The sequence below is a fragment of the Euprymna scolopes genome, chromosome 26 (assembly GCF_053919585.1).
Source record: "Euprymna scolopes isolate OS-2025 chromosome 26, ASM5391958v1, whole genome shotgun sequence".
Lineage (NCBI taxonomy): Eukaryota > Metazoa > Mollusca > Cephalopoda > Sepiida > Sepiolidae > Euprymna > Euprymna scolopes.
The window spans coordinates 23,591,236-23,617,630 of NC_136507.1; positions in this window are offsets into that span (position 1 = coordinate 23,591,236).

Genomic DNA, 26,395 nt, shown 5'->3' on the forward strand with positions numbered 1-26,395 from the left:
AATCTATCTTATTTTATCTATTTGTTACGTCACAATTAATTTAATCTATCTTATTTTATCTATTTATTACGTCACACTTATTTAAATCTATCTTATTTTAACTATTTGTTACGTCATAATTATTTAAATCTATCTTATTTTATCTATTTGTTACGTCATAATTATTTAAATATATCTTGTTTTATCTATTTGTTACGTCACAATTATTTAAATCTATCTTATTTTATCTATTTGTTACGTCACAATTATTTAAATCTATCTTATTTTATCTATTTGTTATGTCACACATTTAAATCTGTCTTTTTTTATCTATTTATTGCGTCACAATTATTTAAATCTATCTTATTTTATCTATTTATTACGTCACAATTATTTAAATCTATCTTATTGTATCTATTTGTTATGTCACACTTATTTAAATCTATCTTATTTTATCTATTTATTACGTCACAATTATTTAAATCTATCTTATTTAATCTATTTATTACGTCACAATTATTTAAATCTATCTTATTTTATCTATTTGTTATGTCACAACTATTTAAATCTATCTCATTTTATCTATTTGTTACGTCACACTTATTTAAATCTATCTTATTTTATCTATTTATTACGTCACAATTATTTAAATCTATCTTATTTTATCGATTTGTTACGTCACAATTATTTAAATATATCTGATGTTATCTATTTGTTACGTCACAATTATTTAAATCTATCTTATGTTATCTATTTATTACGTCACAATTATTTTAATCTATCGTATTTTATCTATTTGTTACGTCACATTTATTCAAATCTATCTTATTGTATCTATTTGTTACGTCATAATTATTTAAATCTATCTTTTTTATCTATTTGTTACGTCATACTTATTTAAATCTATCTTATTTTATCTATTTATTACGTCACAATTATTTAAATCTATCTTATTTTAGCTATTTGTTACGTCACAATTATTTAAATCTATCTTATTTTATCTATTTGTTACGTCACAATTATTTAAATCTATCTTATATTATCGATTTGTTACGTCACACTTATTTAAATCTATCTTATTTTTTCTATTTATTACGTCACAATTATTTAAATCTATCTTATTCTATCTATTTGTTATGTCATAATTATTTAAATCTATCTTATTTCATCTATTTGTAACGTCATAATTATTTTAATCTATCTTATTTTATCTATTTATTATGTCACACTTATTTAAATCTATCTTATTTTATCTATTTGTTACATCACACTTATTTAAATCTATCTTATTTTGTCTATTTGTTACGTCACAATTATTTAAATCTTTCTTATTTTATCTATTTGTTACGTCACAATTATTTAAATCTATCTAATTTTATCTATGTGTTACGTCACAATTATTTAAATCTATCTTATTTTATCTATTTATTACGTCACACTTATTTAAATCTATCTTATTTTATCTATTTGTTACGTCACAATTATTTAAATCTATCTTATTTTATCTATTTGTTACGTCACAATTATTTAAATCTATCTTGTTTTATCTATTTGTTACGTCACAATTATTTAAATCTATCTTGTTTTATCTATTTGTTACGTCACAATTATTTAAATCTATCTTATTTTATCTATTTGTTACGTCACAATTGTTTACATCTATCTTATTTTATCTATTTGTTACGTCACACTTATTTAAATCTATCTTATTTTATCTATTTGTTACGTCATAATTATTTAAATCTATCTTATTTTATCTATTTGTAACGTCATAATTATTTAAATCTATTTTATTTTATCTATTTCTTACGTCACAATTATTTAAATCTATCTTATTTTATCTATTTGTTACGTCACAATTATTTAAATCTATCTTATTTTATCTATTTGTTATGTCACACATGTAAATCTATCTTTTTTTATCTATTTATTACGTCACAATACTTTAAATCTATCTTATTTTATCTATTTGTTACGTCACAATTATTTAAATCTATCTTATTTTATCTATTTGTTACGTCACAATTATTTAAATCTATCTTGTTTTATCTATTTGTTACGTCACAATTATTTAAATCTATCTTGTTTTATCTGTTTGTTACGTCACAATTGTTTAAATCTATCTTATTTTATCTATTTGTTACGTCACAATTATTTAAATCTATCTTATTTTATCTATTTGTTACGTCATAATTATTTAAATCTATCTTATTTTATCTATTTGTTACGTCACAATTTTGTAAATCTATCTTATTTACTCTGTTATGTCACACTTATTTAAATCTATCTTATTTTATCTATTTATTACGTCACAATTATTTAAATCTATCTTATTTTATCTATTTGTTACGTCACACTTATTTAAATCTATCTTATTTTATCTATTTGTTACGTCACAATTATTTAAATCTATCTTATTTTATCTATTTATTACGTCACACTTACTTAAATCTATCTTATTTTATCTATTTATTACGTCACAATTATTTAAATCTATCTTATTTTATCTATTTGTTATGTCACAACTATTTAAATCTATCTTATTTTATCTATTTGTTTCGTCACACTTATTTAAATCTATCTTATTTTATCTATTTATTACGTCACAATTATTTAAATCTATCTTATTTTATCTATTTGTTACGTCACAATTATTTAAATCTATCTTATTTTATCTATTTGTTACGTCACACTTATTTAAATCTATCTTATTTTATCAATTTGTTACGTCACAATTATTTAAATCTATCTTATTTTATCTATTTGTTACGTCATAATTATTTAAATCTATCCTATTTTATCGATTTGTTACGTCGTAATTATTTAAATCTATCTTATTTTATCTATTTGTTACGTCAGAATTATTTAAATCCATCTTATTTTATCTATTTGTTACGTCACACTTATTTAAATCTATCTTATTTTATCTATTTGTTACGTCACAGTTATTAAAATCTATCTTATTTTATCTATTTGTTACGTCACACTTATTTAAATCTATCTTTTTTTTTCTATCTGTAACGTCATAATTATTTAAATCTATCTGTTTATATCTATTTGTTACGTCACACTTATTGAAATCTATATTATTTTATCTATTTATTACGTCACACTTATTTAAATCTATCTTATTTTATATATTTGTTACGTCATAATTATTTAAATCTATCTTCTTTTATCTATTTATTACGTCACACTTATTTAAATCTATCTTTTTTTATCTATTTATTACGGGATAATTATTTAAATCTATCTTATTTTATCAATTTGTTGTCACAATTATTTAAATCTATCTCATTTTATCTATTTATTACGTCACAATTATTTAAATCTATCTTATTTTATCTATTTATTACGTCACACTTATTTAAATCTATCTTATTTTATCTATTTGTTACGTCATAATTATTTAAATCTATCTTATTTTATCGATTTGTTACGTCGTAATTATTTAAATCTATCTTATTTTATCTATTTGTTACGTCAGAATTATTTAAATCTATCTTATTTTATCTATTTGTTACGTCACACTTATTTAAATCTATCTTATTTTATCTATTTGGTCCGTCACACTTATTTAAATCTATCTTATTTTATCTATTTGTTACGTCAAAGTTATTTAAATCTATCTTATTTTATCTATTTGTTACGTCACACTTATTTAAATCTATCTGTTTCTATCTATTTGTTACGTCACACTTATTTAAATCTATCTTATTTTATCTATTTATTACGTCACACTTATTTAAATATATCTTATTTTATATATTTGTTACGTCACACTTATTTAAATCTATCTTATTTTATCTATTTATTACGTCACAATTATTTAAATCTATCTCATTTTATCTATTTATTACATCACTATTATTTAAATCTATCTTATTTTATCGATTTGTTGCGTCATAATTATTTAAATCTATCTTATTTTATCTATTTGTTACGTCACCCTTATTTAAATCTATCTTATTTTATCGATTTGTTGCGTCATAATTATTTAAATCTTTCTTATTTTATCTATTTGTTACGTCACAATTATTTAAATCTATCTTATTTTATCTATTTGTAACGTCACTATTATTATTTAAATCTATCTTATTTTATCTATTTATTACGTCACACTTATTTAAATCTATCTTATTTTATCTATTTGTTACGTCATAATTATTTAAATCTATCTTATTTTATCTATTTGTTACGTCACACTTATTTAAATCTATCTTATTTTATCTATTTGTTACGTCACAACTATTTAAATCTATCTTATTTTATCTATTTGTTACGTCACAATTATTTAAATCTATCTTATTTTATCTATTTGTTATGTCACAATTATTTAAATCTGTCTTATTTTATCTATTTATTACGTCACAATTATTTTAATCTATCTTATTTTATCTATTTCTTACGTCATAATTACTTAAATCTATCTTATTTTATCAATTTGTTACGTCATAATTATTGAAATCTATCTTATTTTATCTATTTGTTACGTCATAATTATTTAAATCTATCTTATTTTATCTATTTGTTACGTCATAATTATTTAAATCTATCTTATTTTATCTATTTATTACGTCACACTTATTTAAATCTATCTAATTTTATCTATTTGTTACGTCACAATTATTTGAATCTATCTTATTTTATCTATTTATTACGTCACACTTATTTAAATCTATCTTATTTTATCTATTTATTACGTCACAATTATTTAAATCTATCTTTTTTTATCTATTTGTTACGTCACAATTATTTAAATCTATCTTATTTTATCTATTTGTTACGTCACAATTATTTAAATCTATCTTATTTTATTAATTTGTTACGTCACAATTATTTAAATCTATCTTATTTTATCTATTTATTACGTCACAATTATTTAAATCTATCTTATTTTATCTATTTGTTACGTCACACTTATTTAAATCTATCTTATTTTATCTATTTATTAGTTCACACTTATTTAAATCTATCTTATTTTATCTATTTGTTACGTCATAATTATTTTAATCTATCTTATTTTATCTATTTAGTACGTCATAATTATTTAAATCTATCTTGTTTTATCTATTTGTTACGTCACAATTATTTAAATCTATCTTATTTTATCTATTTGTTACGTCACAATTATTTAAATCTATCTTATTTTATCTATTTGTTATGTCACACTTATTTAAATCTATCTTATTTTATCTATTTATTACGTCACAATTATTTAAATCTATCTTATTTTATCTATTTGTTGTCACAATTATTTAAATCTATCTTATTTTATCTATTTGTTACGTCACAATTATTTAAATCTATCTTATTTTATCTATTTATTACGTCACACTTATTTAAATCTATCTTATTTTATCTATTTATTACGTCACAATTATTTAAATCTATCTTATTTTATCTATTTGTTACGTCACAATTATTTAAATCTATCTTATTTTATTTATTTGGGTTGTCACAACTATTTAAATCTATCTTATTTTATCTATTTGTTACGTCACACTTATTTAAATCTATCTTATTTTATCTATTTATTACGTCACAATTATTTAAATCTATCTTATTTTATCTATTTGTTACGTCACAATTATTTAAATCTATCTTATTTTATCTATTTGTTACGTCATAATTATTTCAATCTATCTTATTTTATCTATTTATTACGTCACACTTATTTAAATCTATCTTATTTTATCTATTTGTTACGTCACAATTATTTACATCTATCTTATTTTATCTATTTGTTACGTCACAATTATTTAAATCTATCTTATTTTATCTGTTTGTTACGTCACAATTGTTTAAATCTATCTTATTTTATCTATTTGTTACGTCACAATTATTTAAATCTATCGTATTTTATCTATTTGTTACGTCATAATTATTTAAATCTATCTTATTTTATCTATTTGTTACGTCACAATTTTTTAAATCTATCTTATTTACTCTATTTGTTATGTCACACTTATTTAAATCTATCTTATTTTATCTATTTATTACGTCACAATTATTTAAATCTATCTTATTTTATCTATTTGTTACGTCACACTTATTTAAATCTATCTTATTTTATATATTTGTTACGTCACAATTATTTAAATCTATCTTATTTTATCTATTTAATACGTCACACTTACTTAAATCTATCCTGTTTTATCTATTTATTACGTCACAATTGTTTAAATCTATCTAATTTTATCTATTTGTTATGTCACAACTATTTAAATCTATCTTATTTTATCTATTTATTACGTCACAATTATTTAAATCTATCTTATTTTATCTATTTATTACGTCACAATTATTTAAATCTATCTTATTTTATCTATTTGTTACGTCACAATTATTTAAATCTATCTTATTTTATCTATTTGTTACGTCACACTTATTTAAATCTATCTTATTTTATCTATTTGTTACGTCACAATTATTTAAATCTATCTTATTTTATCTATTTGTTATGTTACACTTATTTAAATCTATCTTATTTTATCTATTTGTAACGTCATAATAATTTAAATCTATCTTATTTTATCTATTTATTACGTCGCACTTATTTAAATCTATCTTATTTTGTCTATTTATTACGTCACAATTATTTAAATCTATCTTATTTTATCTATTTATTACGTCACACTTATTTAAATCTATCTTGTTTTATCTATTTGTTACGTCATAATTATTTAAATCTATCTTGTTTTATCTATTTGTTGTCACACTTATTTAAATCTATCTTATTTTATCTATTTATTACGTCACACTTATTTAAATCTATCTTTTTTTTTTCTATCTGTAACGTCATAATTATTTAAATCTATCTGTTTATATCTATTTGTTACGTCACACTTATTGAAATCTATATTATTTTATCTATTTATTACGTCACACTTATTTAAATCTATCTTATTTTATATATTTGTTACGTCATAATTATTTAAATCTATCTTCTTTTATCTATTTATTACGTCACACTTATTTAAATCTATCTTTTTTTATCTATTTATTACGGGATAATTATTTAAATCTATCTTATTTTATCAATTTGTTGTCACAATTATTTAAATCTATCTCATTTTATCTATTTATTACGTCACAATTATTTAAATCTATCTTATTTTATCGATTTGTTACGTCGTAATTATTTAAATCTATCTTATTTTATCTATTTGTTACGTCAGAATTATTTAAATCTATCTTATTTTATCTATTTGTTACGTCACACTTATTTAAATCTATCTTATTTTATCTATTTGGTCCGTCACAGTTATTTAAATCTATCTTATTTTATCTATTTGTTACGTCACACTTATTTAAATCTATCTTATTTTATCTATTTGTTACGTCAAAGTTATTTAAATCTATCTTATTTTATCTATTTGTTACGTCACACTTATTTAAATCTATCTTATTTTTTCTATTTGTAACGTCATAATTATTTAAATCTATCTGTTTCTATCTATTTGTTACGTCACACTTATTTAAATCTATCTTATTTTATCTATTTATTACGTCACACTTATTTAAATATATCTTATTTTATATATTTGTTACGTCACACTTATTTAAATCAATCTTATTTTATCTATTTATTACGTCACAATTATTTAAATCTATCTCATTTTATCTATTTATTACATCACTATTATTTAAATCTATCTTATTTTATCGATTTGTTGCGTCATAATTATTTAAATCTATCTTATTTTATCTATTTGTTACGTCACACTTATTTAAATCTATCTTATTTTATCGATTTGTTGCGTCATAATTATTTAAATCTATCTTATTTTATCTATTTGTTACGTCACAATTATTTAAATCTATCTTATTTTATCTATTTGTAACGTCACTATTATTATTTAAATCTATCTTATTTTATCTATTTATTACATCACACTTATTTAAATCTATCTTATTTTATCTATTTGTTACGTCATAATTATTTAAATCTATCTTATTTTATCTATTTGTTACGTCACACTTATTTAAATCTATCTTATTTTATCTATTTGTTACGTCACAACTATTTAAATCTATCTTATTTTATCTATTTGTTACGTCACAATTATTTAAATCTATCTTATTTTATCTATTTGTTATGTCACAATTATTTAAATCTGTCTTATTTTATCTATTTATTACGTCACAATTATTTTAATCTATCTTATTTTATCTATTTCTTACGTCATAATTACTTAAATCTATCTTATTTTATCAATTTGTTACGTCATAATTATTGAAATCTATCTTATTTTATCTATTTGTTACGTCATAATTATTTAAATCTATCTTATTTTATCTATTTGTTACGTCATAATTATTTAAATCTATCTTATTTTATCTATTTATTACGTCACACTTATTTAAATCTATCTAATTTTATCTATTTGTTACGTCACAATTATTTAAATCTATCTTATTTTATCTATTTATTACGTCACACTTATTTAAATCTATCTTATTTTATCTATTTATTACGTCACAATTATTTAAATCTATCTTTTTTTATCTATTTGTTACGTCACAATTATTTAAATATATCTTATTTTATCTATTTGTTACGTCACAATTATTTAAATCTATCTTATTTTATCTATTTGTTACGTCACAATTATTTAAATCTATCTTATTTTATCTATTTATTACGTCACAATTATTTAAATCTATCTTATTTTATCTATTTGTTACGTCACACTTATTTAAATCTATCTTATTTTATCTATTTATTAGTTCACACTTATTTAAATCTATCTTATTTTATCTATTTGTTACGTCATAATTATTTTAATCTATCTTATTTTATCTATTTAGTACGTCATAATTATTTAAATCTATCTTGTTTTATCTATTTGTTACGTCACAATTATTTAAATCTATCTTATTTTATCTATTTGTTACGTCACAATTATTTTAATCTATCTTATTTTATCTATTTGTTATGTCACACTTATTTAAATCTATCTTATTTTATCTATTTATTACGTCACAATTATTTAAATCTATCTTATTTTATCTATTTGTTGTCACAATTATTTAAATCTATCTTATTTTATCTATTTGTTACGTCACAATTATTTAAATCTATCTTATTTTATCTATTTATTACGTCACACTTATTTAAATCTATCTTATTTTATCTATTTATTACGTCACAATTATTTAAATCTATCTTATTTTATCTATTTGTTACGTCACAATTATTTAAATCTATCTTATTTTATTTATTTGGGTTGTCACAACTATTTAAATCTATCTTATTTTATCTATTTGTTACGTCACACTTATTTAAATCTATCTTATTTTATCTATTTATTACGTCACAATTATTTAAATCTATCTTATTTTATCTATTTGTTACGTCACAATTATTTAAATCTATCTTATTTTATCTATTTGTTACGTCACAATTATTTAAATCTATCTTATTTTCTCTATTTGTTATGTCATAATTATTTAAATCTATCTTATTTCATCTATTTGTAACGTCATAATTATTTAAATCTATCTTATTTTATCTATTTATTACGTCACACTTATTTAAATCTATCTTATTTTATCTATTTGTTACATCACACTTATTTAAATCTATCTTATTTTATCTATTTGTTACGTCACAATTATTTAAATCTTTCTTATTTTATCTATTTGATACGTCACAATTATTTAAATCTATCTTATTTTATCTATTTGTTACGTCACAATTATTTAAATCTATCTTATTTTATCTATTTGTTACGTCATAATTATTTCAATCTATCTTATTTTATCTATTTATTACGTCACACTTATTTAAATCTATCTTATTTTATCTATTTGTTACGTCACAATTATTTAAATCTATCTTGTTTTATCTATTTGTTACGTCACAATTATTTAAATCTATCTTATTTTATCTGTTTGTTACGTCACAATTGTTTAAATCTATCTTATTTTATCTATTTGTTACGTCACAATTATTTAAATCTATCGTATTTTATCTATTTGTTACGTCATAATTATTTAAATCTATCTTATTTTATCTATTTGTTACGTCACAATTTTTTAAATCTATCTTATTTACTCTATTTGTTATGTCACACTTATTTAAATCTATCTTATTTTATCTATTTATTACGTCACAATTATTTAAATCTATCTTATTTTATCTATTTGTTACGTCACACTTATTTAAATCTATCTTATTTTATATATTTGTTACGTCACAATTATTTAAATCTATCTTATTTTATCTATTTATTACGTCACACTTACTTAAATCTATCCTGTTTTATCTATTTATTACGTCACAATTGTTTAAATCTATCTAATTTTATCTATTTGTTATGTCACAACTATTTAAATCTATCTTATTTTATCTATTTATTACGTCACAATTATTTAAATCTATCTTATTTTATCTATTTATTACGTCACAATTATTTAAATCTATCTTATTTTATCTATTTGTTACGTCACAATTATTTAAATCTATCTTATTTTATCTATTTGTTACGTCACACTTATTTAAATCTATCTTATTTTATCTATTTGTTACGTCACAATTATTTAAATCTATCTTATTTTATCTATTTGTTATGTTACACTTATTTAAATCTATCTTATTTTATCTATTTGTAACGTCATAATTATTTAAATCTATCTTATTTTATCTATTTATTACGTCGCACTTATTTAAATCTATCTTATTTTGTCTATTTATTACGTCACAATTATTTAAATCTATCTTATTTTATCTATTTATTACGTCACACTTATTTAAATCTATCTTGTTTTATCTATTTGTTACGTCATAATTATTTAAATCTATCTTGTTTTATCTATTTGTTGTCACACTTATTTAAATCTATCTTATTTTATCTATTTATTACGTCACACTTATTTAAATCTATCTCATTTTATCTATTTGTTTCGTCATAATTATTTAAATCTATCTTATTTTATCGATTTGTTACGTCGTAATTATTTAAATCTATCTTATTTTATCTATTTGTTACGTCAGAATTATTTAAATCCATCTTATTTTATCTATTTGTTACGTCACACTTATTTAAATCTACTTTATTTTATCTATTTGTTACGTCACAGTTATTTAAATCTGTCTTATTTTATCTATTTGTTACGTCACACTTATTTAAATCTATCTTTTTTTTTCTATCTGTAACGTCATAATTATTTAAATCTATCTGTTTATATCTATTTGTTACGTCACACTTATTGAAATCTATCTTATTTTATCTATTTATTACGTCACACTTATTTAAATCTATCTTATTTTATATATTTGTTACGTCATAATTATTTAAATCTATCTTATTTTATCTATTTATTACGTCACACTTATTTAAATCTATCTTTTTTATCTATTTATTACGGGATAATTATTTAAATCTATTTTATTTTATCAATTTGTTGTCACAATTATTTAAATCTATCTCATTTTATCTATTTATTACGTCACAATTATTTAAATCTATCTTATTTTATCTATTTATTTCGTCACACTTATTTAAATCTATCTTATTTTATCTATTTGTTACGTCATAATTATTTAAATCTATCTTATTTTATCGATTTGTTACGTCGTAATTATTTAAATCTATCTTATTTTATCTATTTGTTACGTCAGAATTATTTAAATCTATCTTATTTTATCTATTTGTTACGTCACACTTATTTAAATCTATCTTATTTTATCTATTTGGTCCGTCACAGTTATTTAAATCTATCTTATTTTATCTATTTGTTACGTCACACATTTTTAAATCTATCTTATTTTATCTATTTGTTATGTCACACTTATTTAAATCTATCTTATTTTATCTATTTGTTACGTCACACTTATTTAAATCTATCTTATTTTTTCAAATTGTAACGTCATAATTATTTAAATCTATCTGTTTCTATCTATTTGTTACGTCACACTTATTTAAATCTATCTTATTTTATCTATTTATTACGTCACACTTATTTAAATATATCTTATTTTATATATTTGTTTCGTCACACTTATTTTAATCTATCTTATTTTATCTATTTATTACGTCACACTTATTTAAATCTATCTTATTTTATCTATTTATTACATCACTATTATTTAAATCTATCTTATTTTATCGATTTGTTGCGTCATAATTATTTAAATCTATCTTATTTTATCTATTTGTTACGTCACACTTATTTAAATCTGTCTTATTTTATCGATTTATTACGTCACAATTATTTAAATCTATCTTATTTTATCTATTTGTAACGTCACTATTATTATTTAAATCTATCTTATTTTATCTATTTATTACGTCACACTTATTTAAATCTATCTTATTTTATCTATTTGTTACGTCATAATTATTTAAATCTATCTTATTTTATCTATTTGTTACGTCACACTTATTTAAATCTATCTTATTTTATCTATTTGTTACGTAACAATTATTTAAATCTATCTTATTTTATCTATTTGTTACGTCACAATTATTTAAATCTATCTTATTTTATCTATTTGTTATGTCACAATTATTTAAATCTGTCTTATTTTATCTTTTTATTACGTCACAATTATTTTAATCTATCTTATTTTATCTATTTCTTACGTCATAATTACTTAAATCTATCTTATTTTATCTATTTGTTTCGTCATAATTATTTAAATCTATCTTATTTTATCTATTTGTTACGTCATAATTATTTAAATCTATCTTATTTTATCTATTTGTTACGTCATAATTATTTAAATCTATCTTATTTTATCTATTTATTACGTCACACTTATTTAAATCTATCTAATTTTATCTATTTGTTACGTCACAATTATTTAAATCTATCTTATTTTATCTATTTATTACGTCACACTTATTTAAATCTATCTTATTTTATCTATTTATTACGTCACAATTATTTAAATCTATCTTATTTTATCTATTTGTTACGTCACAATTATTTTAATATATCTTATTTTATCTATTTGTTACGTCACAATTATTTAAATCTATCTTATTTTATCTATTTGTTACGTCACAATTATTTAAATCTATCTTATTTTATCTATTTATTACGTTACAATTATTTAAATCTATCTTATTTTATCTATTTGTTACGTCACACTTATTTAAATCTATCTTATTTTATCTATCTATTACGTCACACTTATTTAAATCTATCTTATTTTATCTATTTGTTACGTCATAATTATTTTAATCTATCTTATTTTATCTATTTAGTACGTCATAATTATTTAAATCTATCTTGTTTTATCTATTTGTTACGTCACAATTATTTAAATCTATCTTATTTTATCTATTTGTTACGTCACAATTATTTAAATCTATCTTATTTTATCTATTTGTTATGTCACAATTATTTAAATCTGTCTTGTGTTATCTATTTGTTACGTCACAATTATTTAAATCTATCTTATTTTATCTATTTGTTACGTCATAATTACTAAAATCTATCTTATTTTATCAATTTGTTACGTCATAATTATTTAAATCTATCTTATTTTATCTATTTGTTACGTCATAATTATTTAAATCTATCTTATTTTATCTATTTGTTACGTCATAATTATTTAAATCTATCTTATTTTATCTATTTATTACGTCACACTTATTTAAATCTATCTTATTTTATCTATTTGTTACGTCACAATTATTTAAATCTATCTTATTTTATCTATTTATTACGTCACAATTATTTAAATCTATCTTATTTTATCTATTTATTACGTCACAATTATTTAAATCTATCTTATTTTATCTATTTGTTACGTAACAATTATTTAAATCTACCATTTTATCTATTTGTTACGTCACATTTATTTAAATCTTTTATTTTATCTATTTGTTACGTCACAATTAATTTAATCTATCTTATTTTATCTATTTATTACGTCACACTTATTTAAATCTATCTTATTTTATCTATTTATTACGTCATAATTATTTAAATCTATCTTATGTTATCTATTTGTTACGTCATAATTATTTAAATATATCTTGTTTTATCTATTTGTTACGTCACAATTATTTAAATCTATCTTATTTTATCTATTTGTTACGTCACAATTATTTAAATCTATCTTATTTTATCTATTTGTTATGTCACACATTTAAATCTGTCTTTTTTTATCTATTTATTGCGTCACAATTATTTAAATCTATCTTATTTTATCTATTTATTACGTCACAATTATTTAAATCTATCTTATTGTATCTATTTGTTATGTCACACTTATTTAAATCTATCTTATTTTATCTATTTATTACGTCACAATTATTTAAATCTATCTTATTTTATCTATTTGTTGTCACAATTATTTAAATCTATCTTGTTTTATCTATTTGTTACGTCACAATTATTTAAATCTATCTTATTTTATCTATTTGTTATGTCACAACTATTTAAATCTATCTTATTTTATCTATTTGTTACGTCACACTTATTTAAATCTATCTTATTTTATCTATTAATTACGTCACAATTATTTAAATCTATCTTATTTTATCGATTTGTTACGTCACAATTATTTAAATATATCTGATGTTATCTATTTGTTACGTCACAATTATTTAAATCTATCTTATTTTATCTATTTATTACGTCACAATTATTTTAATCTATCGTATTTTATCTATTTGTTACGTCACAATTATTTAAATCTATCTTATTGTATCTATTGATTACGTCATAATTATTTAAATCTATCTTATTTTATCTATTTGTTACGTCATACTTATTTAAATCTATCTTATTTTATCTATTTATTACGTCACAATTATTTAAATCTATCTTATTTTATCTATTTGTTACGTCACAATTATTTAAATCTATCTTATTTTATCTATTTGTTACGTCACAATTATTTAAATCTATCTTATATTATCGATTTGTTACGTCACACTTATTTAAATCTATCTTATTTTTTCTATTTATTACGTCACAATTATTTAAATCTATCTTATTCTATCTATTTGTTACGTCACGATTATTTAAATCTATCTTATTGTATCTATTTGTTACGTCATAATTATTTAAATCTATCTTATTTTATCTATTTGTTACGTCATACTTATTTAAATCTATCTTAATTTATCTATTTATTACGTCACAATTATTTAAATCTATCTTATTTTATCTATTTGTTACGTCACAATTATTTAAATCTATCTTATTTTATCGATTTGTTGCGTCACAATTATTTAAATCTATCTTATATTATCGATTTGTTACGTCACACTTATTTAAATCTATCTTATTTTTTCTATTTGTTACGTCAAAATTAATTTAATCTATCTTATTTTATCTATTTATTACGTCACACTTATTTAAATCTATCTTATTTTATCTATTTGTTACGTCATAATTATTTAAATCTATCTTATTTTATCTATTTGTTACGTCATAATTATTTAAATATATCTTGTTTTATCTATTTGTTACGTCACAATTATTTAAATCTATCTTATTTTATCTATTTGTTACGTCACAATTATTTAAATCTATCTTATTTTATCTATTTGTTGTCACACATTGAAATCTGTCTTTTTTTATCTATTTATTGCGTCACAATTATTTAAATCTATCTTATTTTATCTATTTATTACGTCACAATTATTTAAATATATCTTATTGTATCTATTTGTTATGTCACACTTATTTAAATCTATCTTATTTTATCTATTTATTACGTCACAATTATTTAAATCTATCTTATTTAATCTATTTGTTGTCACAATTATTTAAATCTATCTTGTTTTATCTATTTGTTACGTCACAATTATTTAAATCTATCTTATTTTATCTATTTATTACGTCACACTTCTTTAAATCTGTCTTATTTTATCTATTTATTACGTCACAATTATTTAAATCTATCTTATTTTATCTATTTGTTATGTCACAACTATTTAAATCTATCTCATTTTATCTATTTGTTACGTCACACTTATTTAAATCTATCTTATTTTATCTATTTATTACGTCACAATTATTTAAATCTATCTTATTTTATCGATTTGTTACGTCACAATTATTTAAATATATCTGATGTTATCTATTTGTTACGTCACAATTATTTAAATCTATCTTATGTTATCTATTTATTACGTCACAATTATTTTAATCTATCGTATTTTATATATTTGTTACGTCACAATTATTCAAATCTATCTTATTGTATCTATTTGTTACGTCATAATTATTTAAATCTATCTTATTTTATCTATTCGTTACGTCATACTTATTTAAATCTATCTTATTTTATCTATTTATTACGTCACAATTATTTAAATCTATCTTATTTTATCTATTTGTTACGTCACAATTATTTAAATCTATCTTATTTTATCTATTTGTTACGTCACAATTATTTAAATCTATCTTATATTATCGATTTGTTACGTCACACTTATTTAAATCTATCTTATCTTTTCTATTTATTACGTCACAATTATTTAAATCTATCTTATTCTATCTATTTGTTATGTCATAATTATTTAAATCTATCTTATTTCATCTATTTGTAACGTCATAATTATTTAAATCTATCTTATTTTATCTATTTATTACGTCACACTTATTTAAATCTATCTTATTTTATCTATTTGTTACATCACACTTATTTAAATCTATCTTATTTTATCTATTTGTTACGTCACACTTATTTAAATCTTTCTTATTTTATCTATTTGTTACGTCACAATTATTTAAATCTATCTAATTTTATCTATTTGTTACGTCACAATTATTTAAATCTATCTTATTTTATCTATTTATTACGTCACACTTATTTAAATCTATCTTATTTTATCTATTTGTTACGTCACAATTATTTAAATCTATCTTATTTTATCTATTTGTTACGTCACAATTATTTAAATCTATCTTGTTTTATCTATTTGTTACGTCACAATTATTTAAATCTATCTTATTTTATCTATTTGTTACGTCACTATTGTTTACATCTATCTTATTTTATCTATTTGTTACGTCACACTTATTTAAATCTATCTTATTTTATCTATTTGTTACGTCATAATTATTTAAATCTATCTTATTTTATCTATTTGTAACGTCATAATTATTTAAATCTATTTTATTTTATCTATTTGTTACGTCACAATTATTTAAATCTATCTTTTTTTATCTATTTGTTACGTCACAATTATTTAAATCCATCTTATTTTATCTATTTGTTATGTCACACATGTAAATCTATCTTTTTTTATCTATTTGTTACGTCACAATACTTTAAATCTATATTATTTTATCTATTTGTTACGTCACAATTATTTAAATCTATCTTATTTTATCTATCTATTACGTCACACTTATTTAAATCTATCTTATTTTATCTATTTGTTACGTCATAATTATTTTAATCTATCTTATTTTATCTATTTAGTACGTCATAATTATTTAAATCTATCTTGTTTTATCTATTTGTTACGTCACAATTATTTAAATCTATCTTATTTTATCTATTTGTTACGTCACAATTATTTAAATCTATCTTATTTTATCTATTTGTTATGTCACACTTATTTAAATCTATCTTATTTTTTCTATTTATTACGTCACAATTATTTAAATCTATCTTATTTTATCTATTTATTACGTCACAATTATTTAAATCTATCTTATTTTATCTATTTGTTGTCACAATTATTTAAATCTATCTTATGTTATCTATTTGTTACGTCACAATTATTTAAATCTATCTTATTTTATCTATTTATTACGTCACACTTATTTAAATCTATCTTATTTTATCTATTTATTACGTCACAATTATTTAAATCTATCTTATTTTATCTATTTGTTATGTCACAACTATTTAAATATATTTTATTTTATCTATTTGTTACGTCATAATTATTTAAATCTATCTTATTTTATCTATTTGTTACGTCACAATTATTTAAATCTATCTTATTTTATCTATTTATTACGTCACACTTATTTAAATCTATCTTATTTTATCTATTTATTACGTCACAATTATTTAAATCTATCTTATTTTATCTATTTGTTGTCACAATTATTTAAATCTATCTTATTTTATCTATTTGTTACGTCACAATTATTTAAATCTATCTTATTTTATCTATTTATTACGTCACACTTATTTAAATCTATCTTATTTTAACTATTTATTACGTCACAATTATTTAAATCTATCTTATTTTATCTATTTTTTATGTCACAACTATTTAAATCTTTTTTATTTTATCTATTTGTTACGTCATAATTATTTAAATCTATCTTATTTTATCTATTTGTTACGTCATTATTATTTAAATCTATCTTATTTTATCTATTTGTTACGTCATAATTATTTAAATCTATCTTATTTTATCTATTTATTACGTCACACTTATTTAAATCTATCTTATTTTATCTATTTGTTACGTCACAATTATGTAAATCTATCTTATTTTATCTATTTATTACGTCACACTTATTTAAATCTATCTTATTTTATCTATTTATTACGTCACAATTATTTAAATCTATCTTATTTTATCTATTTGTTACGTCACAATTTTTTAAATCTATCTTATTTTATCTATTTGTTACGTCACAATTATTTAAATCTATCTTATTTTATCTATTTGTTACGTCACATTTATTTAAATCTATCTCATTTTATCTATTTGTTACGTCACAATTAATTTAATCTATCTTATTTTATCTATTTATTACGTCACACTTATTTTAATCTATCTTATTTTATCTATTTGTTACGTCATAATTATTTAAATCTGTCTTATTTTATCTATTTGTTACGTCATAATTATTTAAATATATCTTGTTTTATCTATTTGTTACGTCACAATTATTTAAATCTATCTTATTTTATCTATTTGTTACGTCACAATTATTTAAATCTATCTTATTTTATCTATTTGTTGTCACACATTTAAATATGTCTTTTTTTATCTATTTATTGCGTCACAATTATTTAAATCTATCTTATTTTATCTATTTATTACGTCACAATTATTTAAATCTATCTTATTGTATCTATTTGTTATGTCACACTTATTTAAATCTATCTTATATTATCTACTTATTACGTCACAATTATTTAAATCTATCTTATTTTATCTATTTGTTGTCACAATTATTTAAATATATCTTGTTTTATCTATTTGTTACGTCACAATTATTTAAATCTATCTTATTTTATCTATTTATTACGTCACACTTCTTTAAATCTATCTTATTTTATCTATTTATTACGTCACAATTATTTAAATCTATCTTATTTTATCTATTTGTTACGTCACACTTTTTTAAATCTATCTTATTTTATCTATTTATTACGTCACAATTATTTAAATCTATCTTATTTTATCGATTTGTTACGTCACAATTATTTAAATCTATCTGATGTTATCTATTTGTTACGTCACAATTATTTAAATCTATCTTATTTTATCTATTTATTACGTCACAATTATTTTAATCTATCGTATTTTATCTATTTGTTACGTCACAATTATTTAAATCTATCTTATTTTACCTATTTATTACGTCACAATTATTTTAATCTATCTTATTTTATCTATTTGTTACGTCACACTTATTTAAATCTATCTTATTTTGTCTATTTATTACGTCACACTTATTTAAATCTATCTTATTTTATCTATTTGTTACGTCATAATTATTTTAATCTATCTTATTTTATCTATTTAGTACGTCATAATTATTTAAATCTATCTTGTTTTATCTATTTGTTACGTCACAATTATTTAAATCTATCTTATTTTATCTATTTGTTACGTCATAATTATTTAAATCTATCTTATTTTATCTATTTGTTATGTCACACATTTAAATCTATCTTATTTTATCTATTTATTACGTCACAATTATTTAAATCTATCTTATTTTATCTATTTATTACGTCACAATTATTTAAATCTATCTTATTTTATCTATTTGTTATGTCACAATTATTTAAATCTATCTTATTTTATCTATTTGTTACGTCACAATTATTTAAATCTATCTTATTTTATCTATTTGTTACGTAACAATTATTTAAATCTATCATTTTATCTATTTGTTACGTCACATTTATTTAAATCTATCTTATTTTATCTATTTGTTACGTCACAATTAATTTAATCTATCTTATTTTATCTATTTATTACGTCACACTTATTTAAATCTATCTTATTTTATCTATTTGTTACGTCATAATTATTTAAATCTATCTTATTTTATCTATTTGTTACGTCATAATTATTTAAATATATCTTGTTTTATCTATTTGTTACGTCACAATTATTTAAATCTATCTTATTTTATCTATTTGTTACGTCACAATTATTTAAATCTATCTTATTTTATCTATTTGTTATGTCACACATTTAAATCTGTCTTTTTTTATCTATTTATTGCGTTACAATTATTTAAATCTATCTTATTTTATCTATTTATTACGTCACAATTATTTAAATCTATCTTATTGTATCTATTTGTTATGTCACACTTATTTAAATCTATCTTATTTTATCTATTTATTACGTCACAATTATTTAAATCTATCTTATTTAATCTATTTATTACGTCACAATTATTTAAATCTATCTTATTTTATCTATTTGTTATGTCACAACTATTTAAATCTATCTCATTTTATCTATTTGTTACGTCACACTTATTTAAATCTATCTTATTTTATCTATTTATTACGTCACAATTATTTAAATCTATCTTATTTTATCGATTTGTTACGTCACAATTATTTAAATATATCTGATGTTATCTATTTGTTACGTCACAATTATTTAAATCTATCTTATGTTATCTATTTCTTACGTCACAATTATTTTAATCTATCGTATTTTATCTATTTGTTACGTCACAATTATTCAAATCTATCTTATTGTATCTATTTGTTACGTCATAATTATTTAAATCTATCTTTTTTTATCTATTTGTTACGTCATACTTATTTAAATCTATCTTATTTTATATATTTATTACGTCACAATTATTTAAATCTATCTTATTTTATCTATTTGTTACGTCACAATTATTTAAATCTATCTTATTTTATCTATTTGTTACGTCACAATTATTTAAATCTATCTTATATTATCGATTTGTTACGTCACACTTATTTAAATCTATCTTATTTTTTCTATTTATTACGTCACAATTATTTAAATCTATCTTATTCTATCTATTTGTTATGTCATAATTATTTAAATCTATCTTATTTCATCTATTTGTAACGTCATAATTATTTAAATCTATCTTATTTTATCTATTTATTATGTCACACTTATTTAAATCTATCTTATTTTATCTATTTGTTACATCACACTTATTTAAATCTATCTTATTTTATCTATTTGTTACGTCACAATTATTTAAATCTTTCTTGTTTTATCTATTTGTTACGTCACAATTATTTAAATCTATCTAATTTTATCTATTTGTTACGTCACAATTATTTAAATCTATCTTATTTTATCTATTTATTACGTCACACTTATTTAAATCTATCTTATTTTATCTATTTGTTACGTCACAATTATTTAAATCTATCTTATTTTATCTATTTGTTACGTCACAATTATTTAAATCTATCTTGTTTTATCTATTTGTTACGTCACAATTATTTAAATCTATCTTATTTTATCTATTTGTTACGTCACAATTGTTTACATCTATCTTATTTTATCTATTTGTTACGTCACACTTATTTAAATCTATCTTATTTTATCTATTTGTTACGTCATAATTATTTAAATCTATCTTATTTTATCTATTTGTAACGTCATAATTATTTAAATCTATTTTATTTTATCTATTTGTTACGTCACAATTATTTAAATCTATCTTATTTTATCTATTTGTTACGTCACAATTATTTAAATCTATCTTATTTTATCTATTTGTTATGTCACACATGTAAATCTATCTTTTTTTATCTATTTATTACGTCACAATACTTTAAATCTATCTTATTTTATCTATTTGTTACGTCACAATTATTTAAATCTATCTTATTTTATCTATTTGTTACGTCACAATTATTTAAATCTATCTTGTTTTATCTATTTGTTACGTCACAATTATTTAAATCTATCTTGTTTTATCTGTTTGTTACGTCACAATTGTTTAAATCTATCTTATTTTATCTATTTGTTACGTCACAATTATTTAAATCTATCTTATTTTATCTATTTGTTACGTCATAATTATTTAAATCTATCTTATTTTATCTATTTGTTACGTCACAATTTTGTAAATCTATCTTATTTACTCTGTTATGTCACACTTATTTAAATCTATCTTATTTTATCTATTTATTACGTCACAATTATTTAAATCTATCTTATTTTATCTATTTGTTACGTCACAATTATTTAAATCTATCTTATTTTATCTATTTATTACGTCACACTTACTTAAATCTATCTTATTTTATCTATTTATTACGTCACAATTATTTAAATCTATCTTATTTTATCTATTTGTTGTCACAACTATTTAAATCTATCTTATTTTATCTATTTGTTACGTCACACTTATTTAAATCTATCTTATTTTATCTATTTATTACGTCACAATTATTTAAATCTATCTTATTTTATCTATTTGTTACGTCACAATTATTTAAATCTATCTTATTTTATCTATTTGTTACGTCACACTTATTTAAATCTATCTTATTTTATCTATTTGTTACGTCACAATTATTTAAATCTATCTTATTTTATCTATTTGTTACGTCATAATTATTTAAATCTATCCTATTTTATCGATTTGTTACGTCGTAATTATTTCAATCTATCTTATTTTATCTATTTGTTACGTCAGAATTATTTAAATCCATCTTATTTTATCTATTTGTTACGTCACACTTATTTAAATCTATATTATTTTATCTATTTGTTACGTCACAGTTATTTTAATCTATCTTATTTTATCTATTTGTTACGTCACACTTATTTAAATCTATCTTTTTTTTTCTATCTGTAACGTCATAATTATTTAAATCTATCTGTTTATATCTATTTGTTACGTCACACTTATTGAAATCTATATTATTTTATCTATTTATTACGTCACACTTATTTAAATCTATCTTATTTTATATATTTGTTACGTCATAATTATTTAAATCTATCTTCTTTTATCTATTTATTACGTCACACTTATTTAAATCTATCTTTTTTTATCTATTTATTACGGGATAATTATTTAAATCTATCTTATTTTATCAATTTGTTGTCACAATTATTTAAATCTATCTCATTTTATCTATTTATTACGTCACAATTATTTAAATCTATCTTATTTTTTCTATTTATTACGTCACACTTATTTAAATCTATCTTATTTTATCTATTTGTTACGTCATAATTATTTAAATCTATCTTATTTTATCGATTTGTTACGTCGTAATTATTTAAATCTATCTTATTTTATCTATTTGTTACGTCAGAATTATTTAAATCTATCTTATTTTATCTATTTGTTACGTCACACTTTTTTAAATCTATCTTATTTTATCTATTTGGTCCGTCACAGTTATTTAAATCTATCTTATTTTATCTATTTGTTACGTCACACTTATTTAAATCTATCTTATTTTATCTATTTGTTACGTCAAAGTTATTTAAATCTATCTTATTTTATCTATTTGTTACGTCACACTTATTTAAATCTATCTTATTTTTTCTATTTGTAACGTCATAATTATTTAAATCTATCTGTTTCTATCTATTTGTTACGTCACACTTATTTAAATCTATCTTATTTTATCTATTTATTACGTCACACTTATTTAAATATATCTTATTTTATATATTTGTTACGTCACACTTATTTAAATCTATCTTATTTTATCTATTTATTACGTCACAATTATTTAAATCTATCACATTTTATCTATTTATTACATCACTATTATTTAAATCTATCTTATTTTATCGATTTGTTGCGTCATAATTATTTAAATCTATCTTATTTTATCTATTTGTTACGTCACACTTATTTAAATCTATCTTATTTTATCGATTTGTTGCGTCATAATTATTTAAATATTTCTTATTTTATCTATTTGTTACGTCACAATTATTTAAATCTATCTTATTTTATCTATTTGTAACGTCACTATTATTATTTAAATCTATCTTATTTTATCTATTTATTACGTCACACTTATTTAAATCTATCTTATTTTATCTATTTGTTACGTCATAATTATTGAAATCTATCTTATTTTATCTATTTGTTACGTCATAATTATTTAAATCTATCTTATTTTATCTATTTGTTACGTCATAATTATTTAAATCTATCTTATTTTATCTATTTATTACGTCACACTTATTTAAATCTATCTAATTTTATCTATTTGTTACGTCACAATTATTTAAATCTATCTTATTTTATCTATTTATTACGTCACACTTATTTAAATCTATCTTATTTTATCTATTTATTACGTCACAATTATTTAACTCTATCTTTTTTTATCTATTTGTTACGTCACAATTATTTAAATATATCTTATTTTATCTATTTGTTACGTCACAATTATTTAAATCTATCTTATTTTATCTATTTGTTACGTCACAATTATTTAAATCTATCTTATTTTATCTATTTATTACGTCACAATTATTTAAATCTATCTTATTTTATCTATTTGTTACGTCACACTTATTTAAATCTATCTTATTTTATCTATTTATTAGTTCACACTTATTTAAATCTATCTTATTTTATCTATTTGTTACGTCATAATTATTTTAATCTATCTTATTTTATCTATTTAGTACGTCATAATTATTTAAATCTATCTTGTTTTATCTATTTGTTACGTCACAATTATTTAAATCTATCTTATTTTATCTATTTGTTACGTCACAATTATTTAAATCTATCTTATTTTATCTATTTGTTATGTCACACTTATTTAAATCTATCTTATTTTATCTATTTATTACGTCACAATTATTTAAATCTATCTTATTTTATCTATTTGTTGTCACAATTATTTAAATCTATCTTATTTTATCTATTTGTTACGTCACATTTATTTAAATCTATCTTATTTTATCTATTTATTACGTCACACTTATTTAAATCTATCTTATTTTATCTATTTATTACGTCACAATTATTTAAATCTATCTTATTTTATCTATTTGTTACGTCACAATTATTTAAATCTATCTTATTTTATTTATTTGGGTTGTCACAACTATTTAAATCTATCTTATTTTATCTATTTGTTACGTCACACTTATTTAAATCTATCTTATTTTATCTATTTATTACGTCACAATTATTTAAATCTATCTTATTTTATCTATTTGTTACGTCACAATTATTTAAATCTATCTTATTTTATCTATTTGTTACGTCACAATTATTTAAATCTATCTTATTTTCTCTATTTGTTATGTCATAATTATTTAAATCTATCTTATTTCATCTATTTGTAACGTCATAATTATTTAAATCTATCTTATTTTATCTATTTATTACGTCACACTTATTTAAATCTATCTTATTTTATCTATTTGTTACATCACACTTATTTAAATCTATCTTATTTTATCTATTTGTTACGTCACAATTATTTAAATCTTTCTTATTTTATCTATTTGTTACGTCACAATTATTTAAATCTATCTTATTTTATCTATTTGTTACGTCACAATTATTTAAATCTATCTTATTTTATCTATTTGTTACGTCATAATTATTTCAATCTATCTTATTTTATCTATTTATTACGTCACACTTATTTAAATCTATCTTATTTTATCTATTTGTTACGTCACAATTATTTACATCTATCTTGTTTTATCTATTTGTTACGTCACAATTATTTAAATCTATCTTATTTTATCTGTTTGTTACGTCACAATTGTTTAAATCTATCTTATTTTATCTATTTGTTACGTCACAATTATTTAAATCTATCGTATTTTATCTATTTGTTACGTCATAATTATTTAAATCTATCTTATTTTATCTATTTGTTACGTCACAATTTTTTAAATCTATCTTATTTACTCTATTTGTTATGTCACACTTATTTAAATCTATCTTATTTTATCTATTTATTACGTCACAATTATTTAAATCTATCTTATTTTATCTATTTGTTACGTCACACTTATTTAAATCTATCTTATTTTATATATTTGTTACGTCACAATTATTTAAATCTATCTTATTTTATCTATTTAATACGTCACACTTACTTAAATCTATCCTGTTTTATCTATTTATTACGTCACAATTGTTTAAATCTATCTAATTTTATCTATTTGTTATGTCACAACTATTTAAATCTATCTTATTTTATCTATTTATTACGTCACAATTATTTAAATCTATCTTATTTTATCTATTTATTACGTCA